Below are 18,961 nucleotides of genomic sequence, written 5' to 3'. Positions count from 1 at the left end.
CTGCAAAATTTGAAGAAAATCCCTCAAAGCGTTTCTGAGATATCACGTCAACGACAATGTGACGGACAGACGTACGGACAATCATTCCCTGTTGTCCTTTTGAAATAGAAGCATAAAATATATCAGACACTAAAGCAAAATGTTGGGTGTTACAGATAATTACGACCTCATGTTAGGCCTTTTGTTTCTGCACCAACTTGATTCGAAACATCTTCTGAAATTTTTTCACATTCCAACAAAAACAAAACTGATGAAAAGAAAAGCGTGAATGAATCTGTTCAGAATCAACTGAATCATAACCGAATCATTTGATGTGAGCTTTTCTATCGATGTGTCACACTGGCGTTATGACAGAATAAACCTTGAAGTCATTACACAACAGCAGTACCAAGATGAGCAACTCTTCCTGCTCTCCATACTTTCTCTTCCATTGACACGGTGACTGAATGATTTATTCTTTAAGGCTTCTTTAAGAGGATTTTGTTTTCTTCTGCGGTTTCAGTCGACCTCACAGTTTCTAAGATGACCGAGGTGCACCGATGCTATTTTCTCGTCCGATTCCGATTTTCTTTCTTTATTAGAACTACAATTGACAGCAAACACAAACGTTTTTGTAACTTTTCTTTCTTTTAAAACGCTCCAGACTTCAGATAAACTGTGTAAAGGATGATTGCCACCTGTGCGTTCATAAGAAATGCAAATTCGCTAAATTCATTGCCATATTAAATACCATATAAGTCTACGTGTCCTGCCCCATATGTCCTATAATGAATCTATTAATGATCCATAAAGGAAAAGTCTATAATCTATAAAACGTCATATCGTTAATTTAGAATAAATTTGACCTTTAAGTAAGAATCTCATGATCCTTTCCTGAACTTACGTGGTTTGATTGCCTAAATCTAACTGAGCTTCCTGTGAAGACGGAAGTTTATTTTGAAAAGACGGCAGGAAAAGGTACGAAAAATGAGGAGAACTTTTCGAAGGAAATCATACGAACCGTTGTGTGAAGATACGTTGATCTGTGACACGAGAGCTTCGTGCATGAGGGTCTTTGAACGTTACAAAACATTTTCTCCTAAACTGCACTCAAATAAATCTCCAAATACAAGTGCTGGAGCAATAAAAACGCCATAATACCATTATCTGGCATGTGTGTGTAAATATTTACCAGCAAAATAAAAATGGAAACATGAGACTGATAAGAAAAGTACACAGCTCCCTAATCCGTCTGCATGTTCAGCGCTGAGCGGACCTGAAAAGACAAACGTGAAAAAGGAACCAAAAGCAGATTTTTATGTTTGAGCTCTTCCAAAAAGGACAGCAGCCTCTTACAGGATTCACCTGCCAAATTCCACTCAACTTGATGTTTACAGAAGATTACAACTCCAGAAGGACCAACTGACGCCCGGGTAGCTGCAAAAGAAAATTGGCCACCGGAGTAGAAAAACCTTCCCAGAGTCTGCCAGGACGTGTAGCAACACTTGGGTGATGGCTGAGCCCGTTCCCACCAGCCTCTCCTGTCCTGCCTCTTTATTTATAAGCAGCAACTGGTGTGTGTGTGTGTGTGTGTATGTGCACTGTAGTTTATTCTTGACACAATGGGGGCGGGTGGTTGAATGACTACTGTCCCCAACACCCGTTATTCACACACACACACACACTAGTGCTGACTGTCCACCCACGCACAGAGCTAATCTCTGTCCCCTCACATCCGCAGAGCAGCAGGTAGGTAGGAGGTGTGTGGTCTGAGTGTGTGTGTGTGTGTGTGTGTGTGTGTGTGTGTGTGTGTGAGCAGGATGACTAACATCTTATAGAATTAAAAAGGCTGAACTCTCAGCAGCACAGATGGCTCAGTGAGCAAACTAGACGAATAAGAAACAGCTAATTCCTCTCCATTTGTGCCTGGAATTCTTCCTAAATGTTACCACAGTTTCATCCCAAAAATATACAAGAAGACACCGTCAGATTGCTGCCTGTGTGTGTGTGTATGTGTGTGTGTGTTACTGTAACTCGTACTGTACACCTGCATGTTAAAAAAAAAAGGTTCCTGTTCCATTTCCTGCTGCTGTTTTTGCAACCGATTTGCAATCTGACTGTTCTTTTCTATTGACTCCGGAGCACACAAGGAAGACAAATATTCATTGAAAAGAGACGGAAAAACGTGGCCAAACGTACGCGGACACCTCCGCTCTAGATCGTGGACTTTTAATCTGCTGCTGTAACGGACTCCGGCCTTCTGGAGAGGCTTTCTGTATGATGTCTGGAGCCACAAGAGCATTACTGAGGTCCTCCACTGTTGAGGTTTGGGCTCACAAAACATCCACTATATGCTGAAAGGAATACTTCACCCTCAGATGAATCAATTACTCAGCTGGCGTTCCCTTGAACTCTCGTAGAAAACATAATGTTTCTCTCGTGCCTCCACGGCGAACAGAGAATCAAAAAGCAGAGAAAAAGTCTTGATGAATGAAAGTAAACGGAGGATAATCTAAGTCTCATTTATCCAGTCGAACGCTCACCTTACTGTTTAAAACACTTCTGAATAAACTCTCTCACACTCTCTGAACAAAGAGTTGTTAAAACGCAGCCCACCTTTACTTCAACCAACCAAGACGTTTCTCTGTTTCTTCTTATTCTCCTTTCACGTGATGATTCTTTCCACAAAAAAACATTTCCCAGAGTTGTAAGAATCTTGTCTCATTGTTTCGTAACCGGCGTGCAGTGTTCTTTTTGCTTTTTCACAAGGCCGGAAAGTCGTCCCGCTGAAGTGGCCTTCGTGGATCGGTCCTCACAAGGATAGCCGTACAAGAGCACACACACACACACACACACACACACACACACACACCAGCTCAGAATCGAAGGTAACACAGGTGAGATGAACAAAAGTGTCCGATCAAACCTTATCTTGTAAGTGTGATCCTACATGAGTTAGAACACGTGTAGGACTGTGTGTGTGTGTGTGTCTGTGTGTGTTTCTGACAAGACACAACACGCCACTGGTGTATGACACCCCCCCCCCCCCCCCCCCCCCATCACACATGGAGGCGGGGGTCCTGACAACCCGTCTCTGTGGAAACAAGATGGATGTTTACTGTCGTTACAGCGACGTCTCGGCTGGTTTTAATGCCGCGGCTCTCAGCGTTTCATTAAGATCACATTGATTGTTTTTCAATAAATAAATGGAAAGGAAGAGACAAGATGGAGGTATAAAAAGAAAGAACACGGAGGGTGAATGAGATGAAGAATGTGACGGGGGGGAGGACAAAAAGGCTCTCAGTAAATGAAACAAAGAGAGAGATCATGTGCAGAGGTCAGGTGCACTTCAGCTTCCAGGAAACGGGAAAACAAAACAATTCATTCATATCGCATCGACGCGCGTGTTTCACTTGACGAGAGCTCGAGCTGATTAAAGATTCATTCTTCCTGCTGCTGCTGTCAGACAGACGCTGGTCTCCATTAACTCTGCAGGCTGGTTAAGTGTGGACATGCTGCAGTTTGTGCTTTAAAAATCAAGTCAAGTTACGTTTAGAAAAGAAACTCATATGTCTGTTATTGCTCACATTGATAGTTTTGAAATGCACAAACAAACTTCTAAGTTTGTATTGAGACAACAATATGTGTCGATAAATAGAGAAAGTAAAAGAAACATCCCAGATGGATTCGTTCGATGCATCTGGCACGATAACAATAAAATACACGTGAATAAATGCTAATAAATACGTTTAAAGACACACAGAGAGAACAAACAGATGTCCACTCACAGGCGAACGTACACAACACACACACACACACACACACACACACACACACACACACACACACACACACACACACACACACACACACACACACACACACACACACTCTATATGTTCCCATTTACTCCTGCAGGCTTTACTACTGTTCTGTCTGTGAGGTCACACACACACACACACACACACACACACACACACACACACACACACGGTGATAAAACCATAGGAACAGATGAAGGCGCTGTCAGCAGCACCTGCTCCTCCTCCACCGCCGTCACTCCTCCTCTGCTCCTCTCTGCCTTTGTCTCTCTCTCCTCCCTTCCTTCCTTTCCTTTCTCTTTACTCGTCTCCTCAGGGTTCTCTTCCTCACCTCACATGCTCTCTTGTCTCCTCTCTCCTCTTTTTTTCCTCATCAGCAACACAAACCGAGTGGACCCCCGTCACTTATTTCTCACTAAAAAGGTGCGTTTGATTCGTCCTTCCAGAGCCTCTGTGCTTCCTCTTGCCTCGCCGTCTCCTGCAGACGTACGTTCTCGTGCAGCTGAACTGTAATCTCTAGTAGTCGCGGTTTTAAACAGGCGGTTAACGTTGTGAATTGAAACAAAACGCAAAACTACTTTGTTTTGTTGAGTGAAAACATCCTGTTTAACTTAAAACCACGTTATTTAAGCTGCAGATTTAAATCACAATAACTCTTTGATTGAAACATATTTTGATACGTTTCTGATGTACGATTTGACCAAACATGAAACTTTACAAACTCCTTCCTGGAAAAACACACAATGAAATAACTAAAGTATAAAGGAGCTCGACACTTTATGATTATCTTTCTCTTTTTTTGTTCCGTTTCTTCCCCCCCGACCTCACGAGTCCAGCGAGGGGCTCAAATCACACGACTCGGCCTCTTCAGCAGCAAACACAAAGAGCCAACGCTCAACAAAGTGTGTGTTTGTGTGTATGAGAGAGGGAGAGAGGGAGGGAGAGAGAGAGAGACACAGAGAAAGAGAAAGAGAGAAAAAGAGAGAGAGGGAGAGAGAGAGGGAGAGAGAGAGAGACACAGAGAAAGAGAAAGAGAGAAAAAGAGAGAGAGGGAGAGAGAGAGGGAGAGAGAGAGAGACACAGAGAAAGAGAAAGAGAGAGAGGGAGAGAAAAAGAGAGAGAGGGAGAGAGAGAGGGAGAGAGGTGGTGGAGGTCAAAAAGACATCAATACATTAAAACAAAGAGATTGTGGAGAGAAAAACAAAGGCTTAATACAACAACCCTCTCTCTCTCTCTTCCTCTCTCTCTCTCTCTCTCTCTCTCTCTCTCTCTCGTCCATTGTTGGAACAGTTTCCATCTTTCTCTCTTTTCTGTCTTCTTCTTCTCTTTTCTTCTCACTTAAGAAAAAACATCTTTGTTTGTTACAGATTGCAGCAAAAATCAAAGCAAAAGTAATCGTTGTTCTTCACTGTTACTGAATATAATGATGAAAAACAATACTTCCCTCTAGTATTGCAGTCATATTATTACAATATCAGTCAAAGCAGTATAAAGTCAGCCACTCGTTTCTCTCTTTATCTCTCTTTATCTCGGCCTTTTCCTCCTTTATTCTGTTTCTCTCATCACTCCATCGTGCTGCTCTTTGTGTCTTTTCTCTCTCTCCGTCCATCTTTGTTGCTCTTTCCCGTTACACTCTTTCGATATCCCTCCCTCTCTCTCTCTTATCTTTTCCATCCCTTTTTCTTATTTCCTTCCTCCTTCATCTCCTCCTTCCGGTGGTAGTAATCACTCCTCACCTTTTTCCCTCATTTAAAGTTACACTTTCTGTCGTCTGTAGTTTTAATTAATCACGCGACTGGTTAACGAACTCTCCGCCCCCGACTGCTAATTAATCAGGTTTCTGCCTTAATGAACAGTCTAAACTCGTTAAACCTGTTTCGCTCTTAATTAGCCCGTTAGCTCCGGGGCCTAGCGCTCCGACAAGACTATTAGGCTCTACTACGCCTTGATGGCAGCCTACCGTGAGTGTGTGTGTTAAGATTACCTCACTCCCTAATGGGGCTGCTCAAATATTTATAGGGCAGGAAGCTGAATGGGAAGAATGATAGCGCTCAGGGAGACAGCAGACACTGAGGGAGTACATGAGAAGACTGATGCTGCCTTCAAGTGCTCCTCGTAAGCTCCGACTTCCGACCTCGGGAAGTTGTAAAGATATGGAAAGCCCAAAGGGTCACAACGCGCCTCTCTCTCCTCCTTCACTGCAAAGACGTGGACGTCGCCCACCGGCTGGACCCCGATGAGCGCCGACAAACGTCTCTAAATTAAGCCCGAGTGTCATTAAGGACAACGCTACCTCACTGTTGGCTCGGGGACGGTACATTTTCATGATATTAGCGTCTCGTTAGCCACCGAATACATGAACACAAACCAACACGTTCTCACTCCTTACTCGGCAAATCTGTTTACATTTTGGGGCACATGCAAGGCATCACCTACGTCATAAAAAAGGTCTTCATGAGACTGAAGTTTGCATTTGAAGACTTGTAACTTGACTTGGACTCGTGCTGTGTCTCAATTCACATTCTTCCTTCCTTACACAACCTTCAGTTGTGATTCAGAGTTCTACACGGAAGAGTCGCAGCAGAAGTATCCGATTGAAGACACAGCATTGGATCCAGTAGGATTAGCAGCAGCAGCAGCGATCAGGTGACAACACAGGATGTAAACAAACCCTGACCTTAATTAACCGAGCCTCTTACTGTACCTGGCAGAGGGAGCGCACCCACAATATGATCCAATATGATCACACAGTAATCAGTGTGGTCACACACACACACACACACACACACACACATTAACCTTCCTAAGAAATCAAATAGATGTTGACAAAGCAGATAAAGTCTTCCAAATAACAATGACTGGTTTTTTAAAATCCGTCTGACTCATCTGACCACTCAGCTTGTTTTTTCTCTTCGGCACACTTCCTGCACATCTCAGGGAGTAAAATGAAGAGCTACGTAGAGCTTCAGCTGCGGAAAGTTCTCACTTTCCTTGCAGAGACATTACACTGGACACTGACTGTCGCTCATGTAGCACATGCTAAAGTGTTAGCATGAAGCTTGGTGCATGCTAACGTACCGGAACAACCTGCTGCGGGACCTGTTGGAATTTCATATAACTCAGTGTAGCTCCTCGGTTCAGTGGAAGCCTGCTGCCAACAGACTGAGGTCATTCATCTGGTTTCTTCTGCTCACTAGTTTCAGGAACTCTCTGGCAAACAAGTTAGATACAGGAAGATACAGGCAGGTCGCTACATGAAGAAAAGCAAACAGTGCGTGTAAATTGGCTCAGGATTGAAGGAATCTCATGGCACGGAAACAGATGAAGTGATGTCAACCCCCCCCCCGCTCACGGATTTACTCCTTATTACAAGACAAATAGGATTTTAAGACTTGTAATTAGATTAAATTACACATGGACGGTTATCTTTAGCGATGCAGGGCGACGTGAGAGAGGCGGCGGGTGACGACATGTGTGCGGCATCTCGCTGGAGTGATGACATCAGCGTGTCAAACACACGGGTCAAAGTGTTGTGTTACACCGATGAAAGTAAAGGAAGGAAGGAAGGAAGGAAGGAAGGAGGAAACGAGAACGAGGAGTCGGGAGAGAGAAGAAAGAGAGACTCTGCTCAAGAAAGAAAGAAGAAACGAATGAAAGAAAGAGAGACGAGGGAAATAGGTCAGCATGAAGTCAGTGTTGAGGGACTGGGTGGAACCAGATGGGAAACACATGCTGTGACACACACACACACACACACACACACACACACACACACACACACACACACACACACACACACACAGGGATGAACGTGGGTGGAGTCTGATGATGACCTCTTGACACCAGATGGAGGGACGACACTCTTCCTCTCTCCTCCATCTGATGGAATCTCACAGCTAATTCACTTTGCCTCATCACTGTCACCTCTGTGGCATTCTGGGTATTTGAGTCCACCCCAAGAGAGCGCACTCTCACTCTCACTCTCACTCTCACTCTCACTCTTTAGGAATGCTGCGTTTCAGTCACATGGGAGAGATGACAACTGCTTCAGACTGAGGAAAACACGGAGGAACTCATCTTCAGATAGTGAAAACCAAAATACAGCAAACAGAAAGTGCTGCTGACCTCCATTTATGATTATCAATAATACAAATAAACACGGCTAATTTCATTTTGACTTTGTAACTATTGTGTACGTGATGCCAAAACAGCTTTGGATCTCCACATTTAGCACCAGTTTATACATCTTATACATTCTTAGATTACTGTATAAATACTACAAAAATACTGTCAAATGTCGCCCCAAAGTATCAAGACTACATAAAATACTGACATATTAAGCCCCTGATTATAAATACTCGGTTCAAGTTCTGCTTTAAACAACAGAAAATACTTTAACACGCTGTTCTTTAAGGGGTTCTAAAGCCCCGTGAATGTGCTCCAGAGGCCCGTCTGTAGAGCGGAGAAGACGTCCGACCAGGTGAAGGGAGTCAACACGCCTGTGTGGGCGGATTTTGTGTCTTAAAATGTAACTTCTGCATTTTGCTACATAGTTTTTGTGTGTAAGTGATAAACGAGGACATCATTTTCTTTTTTTTTAGTCCAGTGTTGAGGGAGAACGCTGCAGACGGCAGATGGAGAAAAACGCCTCGGGGCAACTCCTCACCATCAACGTGCGTCCAATCAAAGAGCTCCTCGTCTCCACTGACAGCTCAGATTGTTATTATAAGAGTCTGAAAACATTATAGAAAGAACATTACAGAGAAATAAAACCTCTCTCTTGATCTGTTCGCTCTGAGGAGTCTCGTTCTGAGATCTCGAACATTGAGCCGTGACGTCTCGTCTCTCCAACTCTCACTCACGTTTCCACCGTCGTCTTCATGCAACGAGTCACGAGACACATCATCAAACAGACCGGATCAAGAGAAAGGTAAAGAGGTTTCACTTCCCTGCAGGGTTCTGCTGTCCTCGTTGGTCACTTAGACACAAACACAGGGGAACATAGGTGGACAAATACCAAAGTTAAGCTTTGAAGCAAAGAACATTCAGGAAAATGTCCATATTTCCTCGTCGTCGCATCATTTTGACACTCAGAACTCAAACCTGTGGCTGAAATACAATCTGGCGAGGTGTGTTTGTGTTACATGTGAAGGTGTGTTTGTACAGCGGGTGTGTGTGTGCGTAGATATTTCTTTAGTTCTGTTGCATGTGTGTGTGTGTGTGTGTTTTTTGGGGGTGAGGTGACACACAGCGTGATGACTTCGCTCCCCCGCTTTCAGAGAAGCTGAAGCGTGAACGGCTGTCTCCATGGCAATGTGGAGCCTGCTCCCGACACCTGTAGTCGTCATACCCTGATGACAGCGTCAACGTGTGTGTGTGTGTGTGTGTGTGTGTGTGTGTGGGTCCATTAAGCAATACACACACACACAAGATTTCACAATGATACCCAAAACACAGGAGGGAACTCTGCAGATCCAAAGTCTCTGAACCGACTCGATGCAGAACGTTATGTGAGAAATAATGAATGAAGAGGCAAAGACCAGCTGGACATTTGCCAGAAAACCTAAAATAACATTTACAAATCTAACAGGAACCGAACTGAGTTCAGGTGTTTCAGTCCAGGAGTGACGGATTCTCTGAACGTCTCAAAGACAAACTTTCTCCGACGTGGACGATCACAACAACTGACCGACGGCAGCCGGCGATGCTACACGGTGCCGGTCTGACCATCGGCAGCGCTTTGGGGTTCGACGTCTTGTCCATCGACATGCGGGGCGAGGAGGAGCCGGGGAATCGAACCGCCAACCCTGTGATTAGCGGAGGACAGCGGCCCTGAACCCTGAACCTCACAGATAATATTAGAATCACGAGCCACCAGGTTCCTCTGTGTGTTCACTGAAAGACCAGGAAAAGACTCGTCGAGATGCACAAAAACACAAACTCACTGACATCTGAGTGGCATCGCGAAATCAGTCGTCATCACTTCCTGAAAATGGGACAGTCCCATCACATGTGGTAACTGCATTGGGAATCATTCGGGGGATTTTTCCACACGTGCAACTGATGTGGTTTCTCTTGTAAACATATTGAAAGAACCACTAATCATAATGGAGGAACTACCAGCTGCTTCCTGTGACAGGTGTCATCTAACCCGTCTGTACGTCATCACATCTCTTTCTCCTCACTTAAGCCCCGAGGAGCTGCGTTTCTTTCACCGTCCACAGACTCGCTCACATGTGGCAGCTTCACCAAACCGTTCAGGGTTCCCCCCGTTAAGCTGCCTCCTCTACGTCTTTATTGTTCTCCACACATACGTACAGAAAACAAACCGGGCGTTCTAGTTCTGCAGGTTGCAAATACCTCGACAGGTGTGACTGAATAGAGAACAGAACGCTCGCTTTAAAACAATGACGAGTTTTCTTTTGTCTTCAATGAGTTTTTAAGAGTCAAACAGCTGACTCGTAATATATTTTAAGTGAGTCAGTGGTGGATTCTGGGAAAGGGCTGGGTAAGGATGACCAGGGCTGATGGGAAATACATCAACACACACACACACACACACACACACACACACACACACACACACACACACACGAGTTCCAGATTGTTATGGATTGTATTGCTTTGGCAACACAGCGGTGACGGTCGTGCCAATGATGGATGTTTGAATTTAAGTAGAGGGTGAAAAGAGAGAGAGATGAAAAAAAAAAGACAAACTTTTTTTTTGTAAAATAACTAAAAGGTGCTTCGTTTCTTAAGTCCTCTGCTTTTAAAGAATCTCAGATTTCAAAGTAAAACCACGAAAACTGGGCAACGACGGAAAACGGAGAAAGAGATGCAGCCTTTCCACAGCTGTATCGTCTTCCACATGTGCACTTCTATACTTGTGAGGACCCTCCTTGACATACCTTCACCTCCACCGTCACCAACTCAAACCATGACCCTTAAACCAAGTCTCAACCTTCAAACAGAGGCGAGGACCAGAAAACCCCCCTCGAGGCTTCAAATCCTCTCAAGGACAGAAATACAAAGAGCACACGCTCACATGTCTGCGTGCTGAGCGAAGAACAAATAACTTCAGTTTACAGATTTGTCCATTACCTAATGGAAAAACTGAGATGTGCGCTCACAAACCTAATTTTCTTGCTGTTGCACAAAACCTCCAGCTAAAGTGATATTAGCGGCGATGCAGAAACCACGCTGACATTCAGAGTTCAGGACGTCTTTGTGACCCTGTAACAGGATTCTGGGTCAGCTGCGTGTTCTCCTGTCGGCTCATTTTCTCCATCGATGGACCGAGGAAGTAACTAAAGGGCTCGTGCATTGAGACAGACGTCGACCTTTATTGCGGGAAAGAATGTGATTACGTAACATTCACAATTCCACAGCCTGGATTCTCCGCGAGAAAAAAAGTCCCTCGTCTTCAGAATAAGGAAGTTGGACAGTTACATGACGTCTGATTGGCCAACAGCTGGTTTAATGATGATGTCTGCTTTGCTGTTGAGCAGACTGATCATCATTCACTGGACGTCTCACACGGTTTCCCTTTTACAAGTGCTCCAGTGTGACCCTCGTACATAACTCACTGCTGTTACATCCATTGATTCAACCATGCAACAGCATTCGAACGGCTAAACAACAACAACATGAGGCTACTGTTTAAAATCCAGAAGTATTAATCAGTGCACTCACATCAGAGCGTAACACTAGCAGGGAGCTAAATATTTGTATACTTATGAACGATTCTCTGTCCGAATGAGACGTAGAAACGTTTGTTTGCATCCTGCAGATCTTTATTTGTCTCTTTCTCTTTACAAACACGAAAAGAAAGCGGACAAAAGAAACCAAACTAAGACGCATTATTCCGTCCGTCCGCCGATCACCTCCGCTCCGCTTCAGCACCACGGACAGCGCCTCAGCGACACGCAACGCACGGACGCTGAGAACTCTGGTCGCCTCAAACACGATAAAAACCCTCACGAGTACGTTTATCGCAACATGTGACCAACAAGCAGAACATCAGTCTGTCTGTGGAGCAGCCGTCAGGTGACGTTAGTGATGTCATACGTTAGTGATGTCACACGGAGTTTGATCACAAGAACCGGATCACCAATGAGACATAATCACTGAGATCAAGTGTAGCTGAGAAAGCTGAGACTATTTGTTGACATACACGAATAATAAAGAAATGTTGATTATTTTCTTAATTAATTGTCTTTTTTTCTCACAAATTACTACAAAAGAACTGATAAGAGCATCTATACGAGTACTCTTATCGATAGAATCCTAGCGGCATCGGTTCAAACAAAAATGTTTGATTTCAGGAAGTTCTGACCTGAAATGTTTTGACGGCTCCTCCTGAAGAACTCTGAACACACCGATATCCAAAGCAACGACACTTGGATCTGTCCACAAACTGGATCCTCTGTGAGAGAAAAAGTCCCTCGTCTACAGAATAAGGAAGTTGGAGAGTTCCATGCCGTCTGATTGGCCAACAGCTGGTTTAACGATGACGTCTGCTTTGCTGTTAAGCAGACTGATCATCATTTACTGGACGTCTCACACAGTTTCCCTTTTACACGTGTGCTCCAGCGTGTTGTTGTGTACTCCTGACAGAGGTTAATCGAGTACGACGAGGCCGCCGTGCGGCGCTGACCCTCGTACATAATTCACTTCTGGCTTCTGCGCGCTCAGCAAAAATGTTGAAGGTTGCAGCCGATGATTCAACGAGTGGGAAAATAGTCTAATTAAAAGCACCGCGCACTCGTCTGCAGCCTCTCTGCGGGAAACGGGAACGAGTCCGACCAGCTCGGCAGCAGCGTGCACGTCTACGTCTTAATGAATCGTTACCAATGAAAGCAGCCACACTGACACACCGTTTACTGTCCTACTTTGGTCTGTTTTGTGCATAAGATGGGAAGAAAACTGATCCTTTAATTGAATGTGAAATAACTGATTGTTTTAGTCACATTGTCATAAAATACTTCTTGTAAATATATACATTTTAGCTACTTTGAGCAGAAGTACAGTATTAATACAACAACGTATAAAGACTTCATTACGTCTAAAAAAATCCGCATTAAAAATACTTTAAGTAAAGTAAAGGTTGGTTAAAAGTACTGTCAGTGTATACATTTGACTGCAGATGTTACAGCTGAGGGAAACATCTGGATGTTGTATCAGGATGTTTTGAAGTCAAAATGAAACGTTGTCACGGTAGAACAGGGAAGTGTTTCATCTAAAATCTCCTTCAGTAAGATCTGGTGACACGACTTTCATGATCATCTCATCGCTTTGGCACTGAAGCCGCTCATATCTACGTCCTTTAAGAAGAACACACACGTGTTGTGTTTGCGTCTCAGACAGTTGTTGTCTTTGCTGCACGGCAGCCGCTCGCTTGTTCTCCGTCCTCAGCAAAACGGCTGTTTGGAGTTATTATGAGTTTAATATTTTCAGCATTTGTATCTGGTTTATTCCAGCTGTTTGCCACCTGTTCGCTTTTGCCTTTTTCCTCGTTCGGTCCCGCATGCGAGCGCGTAATTAGATTTTCGTCGTTGCCGAGCACGGGGCTGCAAAACACAAACGCTCGTGATGATATCAAGGCATCCAAATTCCAAGTAAAGATGGCCATGAGACAGAGACAGAGAGAGACAGAGAGAGAGAGAGAGACAGAGAGAGAGAGAGAGAGAGAGAGAGAGAGAGAGAGAGAGAGAGAGAAGAAGAGGTCAGCGAGGTTCTATTTTTATCTCTCCCTGAGTCGTGTCTCGGCTTGAATGGAGGCAAAGACGAATTGTGTTGAAAGGCACGCGGACGCAAATTATTTCATAACCTTGGCACACAGCAGCCTGCTGAAAGCCTGTGTGTGTGTGTGTGTGTGTGTGTGTGTGTGTGTGTGTGAGATCACGAAGCTCTCTAAGCCATCATCACAGCTTCACTGTGACTTCCCCCGAAAACTTCCCAAACACACCTCTCTCATTGACTTTTCATGACACCTTCTCGTATTTTGTCTCGTAGTCACTCGTAATGCCTTTGTAGTCCAGGAGCGATATATATTACAGTGTGTGTGTGTGTGTGTGTGTGTGTGTGTTTGTGTGTGTGTGTGTGTGTGTGTGTGTTTGTCAGGGAAGGTAACATATTCTTTTACAGCTTTCTAACGTTCTTTATTTTTGGTCTACCAGACACAGTCTGTGTCAAACCAAAATCATCCGAGCCACTTCTACTGATGCTAATTTAGCCCGCTGGAATGTGTGTGTGCATGCATGTGTGTGTGTGTGTGCATGCATGCGTGTGTGTGTGTGTGTGTGTTTTGCAGCTGACTTCTAGTTCCACTTCCGTTTGTGGTCACATTGAAATGCTGCCCTCTCCTGCTGTTTGTCCCTATTTTGACTTGATCCCGGATTCCTTTTCTCAGGAAGCAGCTCAGAAACCAGCTGTGGATATTCCATAGTGAAGAGAAATACCCCAAATACCAGCCAAACAAGTACCATATATATATATATATATAATAAAATAAACAGAGAAGAAGGAGACCCGTGCTCCCATGTGAAACGTTCATATATTCCCTGTTTCTTAGATGACGTCCATGTTTTCAGCGAGGCACATTTCTACAATTGGATTTATGTTGTTTTGAAATGCTGCGTTACATTCTAAATGTGGAGAATACTCCCGAGCTGCATGGAGAGCATCCAAAGTTTACGGATACGACCCTGAATCATCCTGTACAAGATGTGTTCACGTTACGCGCACACAGACTCTGATAAGTGGAAAACAAGCCTTTTAGGAACATTCTTGGCCCCGAAAACACGCCGCTGGGTTCCCCTCAGTGTTTATGAACCTGCGACGGTCTCTGAGGAGCCGTTTCATGTCGAGCGTGTCGCGTTCAGCTCACCTGTTGGTCTGCACGCGCTCAGTCTGCTTCCAGCGGGAGTCCCCACACAAAGTGTCCTCACGTGGCCATCCTGTGAGGAAACACCAGAGAGAGATCGTGAGCGTGTGTTCGGGACTTTAACCCCCTGGACCCGAGCGAGCCCCATTTGGGGTTTACGAGATTTTTAATCTATCTATGCCAAAATGATGCTAAACAGCTCTGTTAGGATAGATTGTACAATATGAGTGACAAATAAAGTGAAATATATAATTATAAAGTATATAAAATGAGAATTTTGCATGTTTTTGTTTAGATAAACACCTATAATTGGGGTTTGCTTCACTTTATTTACACCAAATCTTTTTGTGAGGTACCTGCACCCTTTGTGCTATGAATTGGGAATGTTTTTAGGCTAGCCAGGGCCTCATTTAATAAATTACAGTGCTTTTTCTTCAGACGAACTTGGGAATTTTCCCTGTTTGCTGTGTTTGCTGTGTTCAGCTACTATTAACCAGTAACATATACACAATATTTACTCATCTCATCAAATCTCACAATCGTGTTAGTGTTATTCAAGCATCAACATTTTTAAAATAGACCTTGTAGTTACAGAATTGTAGTCTCTTTTGTATGGGTTACAATTTTCGAGAAAAGGCCTAAAAAAGGCTTAGGGTCCAAAAGGCTACTCAAGCTAACCTTCATTTAAAAACACATCTTAAATACCAAATAATCTTCATAAATCAATGCTATTTGTCACCCTTTACATCTATCTGTGCGTCTTACACATATTTAACCAACGGAAAGTATTTAGAAGAGTTGTTTTTCTTCCTGAAAAGTAACGTTTTAAACTAAAATAACCGATATGTCAGGATGGATTTACAATAAAAGTCTTTAAAATGATGTACAAAGCATGTCCACTATGTTGCTTTTGATAAAACAGTACAGCCCAAAAAAAAAAAAGACGTAAATTGAGTTTAAATGTTTTACGAAGCGTAATAATTATGGAGCTTCAATCAAAACCTGTAACGAGCAGATACATGAAATATTAGAAGTACTCGGATACTTTTAAAGTCTCACGACTGAGAGGAAGGCTGCACGCCAAGAGGTTAAATGTGTCTTTGTGTTTGTGAGTCCTGAAAGTGTTTCTGTTTGTCTTCGTATTTGTGGATATTCTAGTGGTTCTATTGTGTGTGTGTGTGTGTGTGTGTCTGTGTGTGTGTGTGTTTGTGTGTGTGTGTGTTTGTGGATTTAATTCGGGGTTTCTCGGTGTGTGCGTGTGTGTGTTTGTGTTTGTGTGCATTTCTGAGGGAATCCGGTCACTATCGCTACAGGATATAAACAGGATGTGGAGGAGGAAGTGGTCACCGGAGGTGTGAAGCAGAAACCCCACCCTCCCTTTTTACTATCACACACACACACACACACACACACACACATTTTAAAACACACACTAAATAGTGTCTTCTGCAGGAAATGAGAGCTAGAGAGAGAGAGATAAAAGAGGGGGAGAGAGGGGGTGGAGAGAAAGAGACACAGAGAGAGAGAGAGTGAGAGAGAGCAATATAATTGGGGGAGAGGGAGAGAGGAGACATGGGGGGGAAATGAGAGAAAAGAAAGGTGGGAGTGAGAGAGAGAAAGATACATTGAAGAGTGAGGGAGGAGGGAGAGAGAGGAGGCAAAGGGGGAGGAAGCGGAGAGAGAAAGACAAGGGTGAGTGAGTCAAAAAGTGTGGGAGAGAGGAAGCAAAAGGGGGAGCAAAAGAAATGTGAGGCAGAGGAAAGAGAGAGACAAAGCAGATCGGGAAAAAAAAGAGAAAGAAAGAAGAGAGTGTGAGAGAGAAGGGGAGGAAGAGAGATGGGAGGAAGAGAGGGAGAGGAAGACAAATAGGGAGGGAGGGGTAGAGGGGAATGAGGAGGCAGGGGGGAGAGATGGGGAGAGGGGGAAAGAAAGAAAAGACATAAGGGGGAGAAAGAGAGACAAGTGGTAAATGTGAGAGAGCAAATGGGAGAGGTGGCATGGAGGTAAAGAGGGGAGGCAAAAGGGGGGAGAAACAGAGAGAGAGAGAGGGCAGAGGGGGAGGAGAGAGAGAAACAGAAGGAGGGGTGAGAGATAAAAGAGAGAGAGAGAGAGAGAGAGAGAGAGAGAGAGAGAAATCTCACAGGCAGGAAAAGTTCCTCCAGTTCATCTGATTTGTCGTTTCTTTGCCACATGGTTTAAAATGTGGTGAACGGAAACACACACGCACACACACACACACACACACAGACACACACACACACACACACACACAGACAGACACACACACACACACACAGACATACACACAGACACACACACACAGATGGAAAAGGAAAACACACAAACCATGCAGACAATGTAATGGATGGAAAACATCAAAACACACAGTGACAGAGAAGTGGACAGTCACATGTGCCATACACACACACACACACACACACACACACACACACACACACACACACACACACACACACACACACACACACACATACACACACACACACACACACACACAGTGGGACGGCTGTTTTGAGATCAAATTTTTTTCCGAGTCGTCCTCTCGCTCTGGTCTGCCAGGAGGAAGGCAGGGAAAAAACTATGACACTGTTTTTCTGTTTCATGTCTGTCAAAACACACACACACACACACACACACACACACACACACACACACACACACACACACACACACACACACACACACACACACACAGACGGCGAGTTCAGAGTGTTTCCATCCGTCTGAATCGAGCTTTTCCAAAGAGGAAAATGAAGCCGTCCAGCTGTGTTGAGTCTTCTTCTTTATATTCTAACATGATTCCTCTTAATCTACAGTTTTACCCATAATCCCGTTCTGCTGAGTCCAGCGACTGATTCCATGAACAGCATGTTCCAACCTTTGACACACACACCATATGAAAGAGACTACATGTAAACGAAAGTGTGTCGTTTCTGTTCCACTCACAGACATAATTATGATCACATCAGCACACGTGTAATAACTGGATGAAAGGATGTGAGTTCAGAGCCTTTAATCAGGGTGAGATCATTAGCGTGGAGGTAAACACACGTCTAATGAAGCTGATGTAAGCTATGTGACACCACAAAGCACATTAATTATTGCTTTTCAACAAACTGCTTCCATTTCGAACGTAACGGCTGTTCTTCTGATCACCTCCTCCCCGTTTACTATTCCTGCAACTTTAATGCACTAAAGCGATCTAAAGACATCAGTGAGACACAATGAAGCCACAGTGTGTGTGTGTGTGTGTGTGTGTTTGTGGTAATAAAGCGGGATGTCACCCGGTGCGACCGAGCATCGGCCTCAAAGCGTTCACCGTTCACCGTGCCTCAGAGGTCGACGTCTGTACGAGTGCACGTCTCTCACGCGGACGCCTTGAAAGACTTCCTCACTGTAGCTCTTTGCAGCCAGATCGGTGATCTGAACAACTAACCAGCCAGTTGTGTCCGCAAAGACTATCCTCCGCCCCACGATCATGTAGCCGGCGACGCATTATTCACATTTTCTATCTGCCGAGTGTGGAAAGAATGACGAAAAAACGATTTTAAGGAAAAATTCAACGGAGAGAGAGAGAGAGCGAGAGAGAGAGAGAGAGAGAGAGAGAGGGGATGACATGCAACAAGGTCACAAGTTGGATCCGAATCCACAACATCTGGAATACATGGCTGCAGGTCGGCAAATCAGCAGCAGCCACCAGTCAAACTCTGGCAACGTGTGGCCGACTGGTGCAGGCTGGTTCCCGGGCCGGTTACCGACCGTCATCAGGAGTTTGATTCTGTTCTAAAGCAGCATGTTCTGGTGCCAAAACGAGGTCAGGAAGCAAGTGAGTTTTGGGAGTCTGTTAACCAGCAAAAGGCTGGTGAATAAACAGCTAACATCGTTCCTGCTCGCCGATAAAAGAGAATCAATGTAACAAAAAAAACAACAACCTTTAAAGCCGCGTGATTTTCTGAAAGTAAAGGATCAGATCCCGCTAATCGCATCCCTCTCCCTCCGTCTTCTTTTCCTACCTTCTCTCCAAACTGGAAGATGAAGGTAGAGATGAGACACAGGAGGGCAGGAGGAGAAACAAAGAGGGGTGGAATATCCCCTCTGTTGATTTTCCGTTCAGAGCAGACTGGGAAGTGAATTGGCCTCCGGCCGGGTGAGGAAGATGTTGGATTCTATTCTCATCTCTTCCCTATTCTGTTTTTTCCTCCTCAATCCTCCAGTGAACCCGTCTCTCACAGCCATGAACTGTTGTATTCCTGCT

At 44.4% G+C, this 18,961-nt stretch overlaps 1 protein-coding gene across 1 annotated transcript in view; it reads right to left on the bottom strand.

Moving 5' to 3' along the window:
• hivep2a (HIVEP zinc finger 2a) overlaps window positions 1–18,961 on the bottom strand; it is a 96,283-nt gene that overhangs the window by 37,988 nt on the left and 39,334 nt on the right. Inside the window, exon 3 of the mRNA XM_079180366.1 lies at window positions 14,689–14,758. The gene's annotated coding sequence lies outside the window, so the exon portion shown is untranslated. The remainder of the gene's footprint in view (window positions 1–14,688; window positions 14,759–18,961) is intronic.

Source organism: Pholis gunnellus (assembly GCF_910591455.1).
Source record: "Pholis gunnellus genome assembly, chromosome: 19".
NCBI lineage: Eukaryota > Metazoa > Chordata > Actinopteri > Perciformes > Pholidae > Pholis > Pholis gunnellus.
Note: the sequence above shows the minus strand (reverse complement) of the source record. Positions and strands in the feature narration are given on the sequence as shown.